Below are 5,000 nucleotides of genomic sequence, written 5' to 3' on the forward strand. Positions count from 1 at the left end.
ACCATCGTCTTTCTGGAAAAGGTACGTGAAAAGGAAATCTCTTGCACTCCTCTCCGAATTCACGGACTCGAACATTTTTCCAGAAAGCAAATAGCTTCGTAAGCATTTTCCTTTGCTAGTTCGAAGCCCTTTGAAACTCAGAGCGTAGCGAACATTATCTTGGATATTCTTATCCCTATGTGTTTTCAAGAATCATCATGGTTTCAAACTTATTTTCGATCTCTTTCGATTCTGTCGATTAATCGAAGAACAAATCACTTTTTATTAGATAAAAATAAAAGACGAAAGTTTTTTTGATAAGCACACATAGCTTTACAAAAAGAAATTCTATCCTTTTCCCTCCAAGAACTTTCAACTTTCTTACATGAAAATCGATAAAACGGGTACCAAAGAATGTGACTTCTTTTACGCTTGACTTAAGTCCTTCGACTTTTCTTCTTCACTTTCTTTCTCTCTTTCTGTCTTTCTCTTTCTTATTTTTCATTGTCCCCTTTGAGAAAAGAGAAAGAAAGAGTGAGAGAGAGAAAGAGAAAGAGAGAGAGAAACGTGTGACTTTCATGGATCCGAACGGCAAAACTCTCGTTGTATGCTCGATTCATATTCTGCGATTTGAGTCTCTGCTTTGACTCTTTTCAATCCTTTGTCCTTCTTCTTGAAATTCTCCTCGATCTAATAAAGTTCAAAGATTTGAGAAATTTTAAATAAAAAATAATGAAAAAAAAAAGTAAAAGAAAGGAAAAAGAATTTTTCTTTCGAAATAATGCGAATAAAATATTAAATTAGAGAGGAATAAAATAATAAAACGCAAGAAAAATGTTAAAAAACAAAAACCATAAATGGATCGAAACGATAGTCAAGTCCATTCTACGTTGTAAACATTTTTCACTTTAATGGGATTCCAGAAATACCGATCGACGATCGTGTCCGCATTGTCGTTTAGCTGGTGGTGCGCTACCGCATCCGCGGCCGTTGATGCAAGGGAGTCGATAGGGGTGAGACGATAGTGGGGGCGTTCTCCTCTGGATGGTTGGAGAAGCCTCAGCAGGGGTTGCGCCATTGTTCCGAAATAATCGGAGACAACGAGGTGAACGAGGTAGACTATGGCTCAGAGGACCGGTTCAAGCGAAATGGGGCGAGTCATGATACGATATGTTGCTGTAAAAGAGAGGCGGATGTTTAAAAGTCTCTGCTTTTTAAGGGAATAAACCTCGCTCGATTATTTTTCAATTACAATGATTACGTTATATTTTCTCGATTTATTCTTTATTCCTTAAATTAAGCAAAATTCTATTGAAAATTATTTAAATAAGAATAGATCAATCTTTGATTAAAAATATTTATTCGAAGGTGAGCTATATATATATATATATATATATATATATATATATATATATATGTTTGTATATTGTATATATATATATATATACACAAAATAAAACCATGAAAAAAGGAACATCGAATGCAACTATCGGATGGATTTATTCGAAAACGCGATAAAAAGAGTCGATTTTTTCGATTCGCAGGACGAAGCGATGCCAGACGAAGCGTACGTGCACGTGCACGTCGATTGTTCCGAAATAATCGGAGACAACGAAGCGACCGTTCGAAATGGAGCGCGTCCTGAAACGTACGGGGGCCACGATAACAACGTGTGCCTTTTATCCCATCAGAGCTGCTCGCGCAAAAGCTACGATATCCGGATAATCCGTTCGATGCATGCACGTCACCCAACCTAGAGGAGAGGGTGCTGAATGTGAAAAAAAAAGACGTACATGAGAAACCGGTCCAAAATTTCGCCTGGCTATGCGTGTTTTCCCGCGAATAGCTGCGTATCCAGAAAGCGCGTATGAAAAGCGAACTGTTCTATCTTTCTATCTCGTTTTCGATGGACTCTGACTTTTGTCTTCTCTACTTCGCTTGCCTTTTTGTTTCTTTTTTCCATTACCTTCCTACTCTTTTCCCGAATCATCGAAAAGAGACAATTTTTCATTCAGATTTATCATTTCTCTCACTTATTTTTTATCTTCCGTGTAATCGATCAATATTCCATGACGATGTTAATGAATTTGTATTTAATTATATATATATGTATATATACACATATATATACACATATATACACATATATATACACATATATGTATATTAATTAGTTGTATATACCGGGTAATTCATAAGCGCATGTCAATATTTCATGGGTTAAATCTACGAACTCAATGTATTAGTGGGTCTTGATGCATAAGATATATTCTAAATCCATAACTCGAAATTCGTAAAACAAAGTATATAGGACATATTACATTCATATAATGTTTTTTATTTATATTAATGTATTTATCAAATAAAGTATTGATATGCTTTTAGGAATAACACCATATATAAAATTAATTTTATTTAAAATATATTTCAATTACAATACATGTTACTTGACACAAAAAATTTTGGAAAAAAGAGAAATATTCGAACATTCTCCAATACATATATATATATACATATATATATATATATATATATATATATGTATTTATTATCTAGAAACATAGTTTTTTTATTTTTGAAAAATAAATAACAGATTATCCTTGATTGTAACATTGCAGATTTTGGAGAAATTCATGTGGGCCAATGTTGCTCTAGTTTAGGCACAGTTTAGATGCATTATTACCACGTATCGTTCGAACCATGGAAATTTCTCTCAGTTCACTCGATCGATCAAAATGATCTGTTTCGCTTCATCAAACTGTCGCTACGTATACACGCTCGCGGCTTAATCTCTATGTGTATATCAAGCAACGTCAGACCTATTTGCCGATGTCAATGGCTTACAATCGGTTTTGCGTTACCGACATCGACCTACCGAGAGGATTAAGAAACTATCGAGATTTAATCGAATCGTTTTTCTTTATAACAATTCTTTCTTTTTTCATTTCTACCCGTCTCACTTGATATCGCGATCGTTAATTTAAACATTAATTAAAATCATCGAATGATTTCAAAATCAAATGAAATTTCAAATTATTTGCAAATGATATATCAAATAGAATTTAACAAATTCTTTAATCATAAATAAAAGCATTACTGTAAATATTTCACCATGTAATAATGAATTAAATCATGATCGACGTTTCCAGAAAACGGCGGAATAAAAAAAAAATATTCAAAGTGTTCAAGCATAAGCGATGAACGGGAATTGTGTAACTTCGACAGAATAAATTGTTTCAGTACGAGAAGATCAAAGTACAATCCTTTCGAAAGCAATATTTATTTATATTCTCTCATTCTCTGCCTCTCTCTCTCTCTCTCTCTCTCTCTCTGTCTTTCTTTCTCACTTCTTTTTTTTAAATCGCAGACCCATCGGTTCATTCGTTAAAAAATACTCCACGCAATTTTACAAACGTTGAATATAGGATCGTGAGCAATTTAACGAACGGCAGGATATTCGTTCGCTTTTTTCACCTCGTGCATCTTCTTTTTCTCCCTCGAGGAAAATCGGCGGTTAGCTTAAGCCGTAACAGAGCCGCGTGAATGCGGCCATTGTCTATCGTGGAATGTGAAGAGGAAAAACGAGAGCGAGAACGAAAATCAGAGAGAGAACCGGAGAGAGAATCAGAGAGAGAATCAGAGAGAAAGAGAGTGAGAGAGAGAGAGAGAGAGAGAGAGAAAAGGATTGAAGATCGGTGTTACAAAACCAAGGACATGTTGCTTGAATCGTGCCTCGATGAAATAACTTCGTTTAAAATAGTTTTCACCCTTTCTTGCTCTCGTTAACAACGTCGATGATTCTGAATGGCGAACAAATCGTGAAAATTTAAAACATATGAACGATAAAATCGATCGAACGTATTCGCAATTTGATTTATAACCGATTTTTTTTTTTTGCAAATTTATTTTTCCTTTGGGCTACAATATAATTTCATCGTTAAAGTTTAATAAAAAGAACAAAGAAAAAAGAAAAATTAATAAAAATTAAATAAATATTTCTCATCCCCGACGCATTGTTTTCCACAAATGCTTGTGCCAATTTGCGATTAGTAGCGGGATGCATTGGAGAGTATAGACAAGAGTATATAGACAAGAGTATGCGAGAGCAATTTAGCTGAATGTACCGCTGAATGTTGTTTCAATTCGTGTTACATACCGCAGAATCGTGCACGTCGATCAATGTCTCTAACAATGAACGAACTAAAACCATCGATGCGCTGTGAATGGTTTAAATATCATTTAAAAAAATATCAAGAAAATTGTTCGGCTAAATGCGTACTTTAAAGATAATATCTCTCAACGTTTATTCTTGAGCAACGACTAAAAATATCAAACTATATCGCTTTAGAAAGAAAATTTTTGAAATACAACTCGACGAGTCAATGAAAAACACATGTTTTTAATAGATCCTATATAAAAGTATCGCTGGCCTATATAAGTTCTTGGAATTCCTTTCGACGTTCAATGCACTTTGAAATAGGTCGTGTAAATTCTTCGTTCGAAATTAAAGCTGAGGTAACCAAACGAAAAATAATCGAGAAATTCTATCCTCTATCTCTGTCATTGTAATATCCGAATATACATAATTTGAAGATTGTTTGATACGAAAGATTCAATCGATTAAAACATTTTAAAGAAGAATTTTGTATTATCGAGACGATGAGAGAAAATTATTTGCGTGCTAGCATTTCGTAAGGTACGTGTCAGGACTCGAGAGGAATTCTGTTAATTGAACATCCTAGCGCTTACATCCATCGGACGGTCGAATAATTTAGGATTCCATTTTAATCAAATTACACCCTGTGACCGGTCGTTTCAATTCTGCGGAATCTTTTCGATCGCAAAAGCCAAAAGTCGATCGTTCGAGATTTTCTCAAATGGCCAGTTAACTTTTACGAGCCGATGACGAAGAAGAAAGAAGAGAAAAGCAAGGAAAACTTGTGGACTAATTAAAAATTCAAGCGTAATGAGGGAAGTCAACTTTCGAACGAAGAAAAGGGACGCGCTTGAAAGGTATCGAT

The 5,000-nt window shown here is 34.6% G+C and overlaps 1 protein-coding gene across 4 annotated transcripts in view; it reads right to left on the reverse strand.

Annotated features, from left to right (window-relative positions):
• LOC124426528 (polypeptide N-acetylgalactosaminyltransferase 2) overlaps positions 1 to 5,000 on the reverse strand; it is a 97,307-nt gene that overhangs the window by 41,920 nt on the left and 50,387 nt on the right. The window lies entirely within an intron of this gene.

The sequence above is a fragment of the Vespa crabro genome, chromosome 9 (assembly GCF_910589235.1).
Source record: "Vespa crabro chromosome 9, iyVesCrab1.2, whole genome shotgun sequence".
In the NCBI taxonomy this organism is placed as follows: Eukaryota; Metazoa; Arthropoda; class Insecta; order Hymenoptera; family Vespidae; genus Vespa; species Vespa crabro.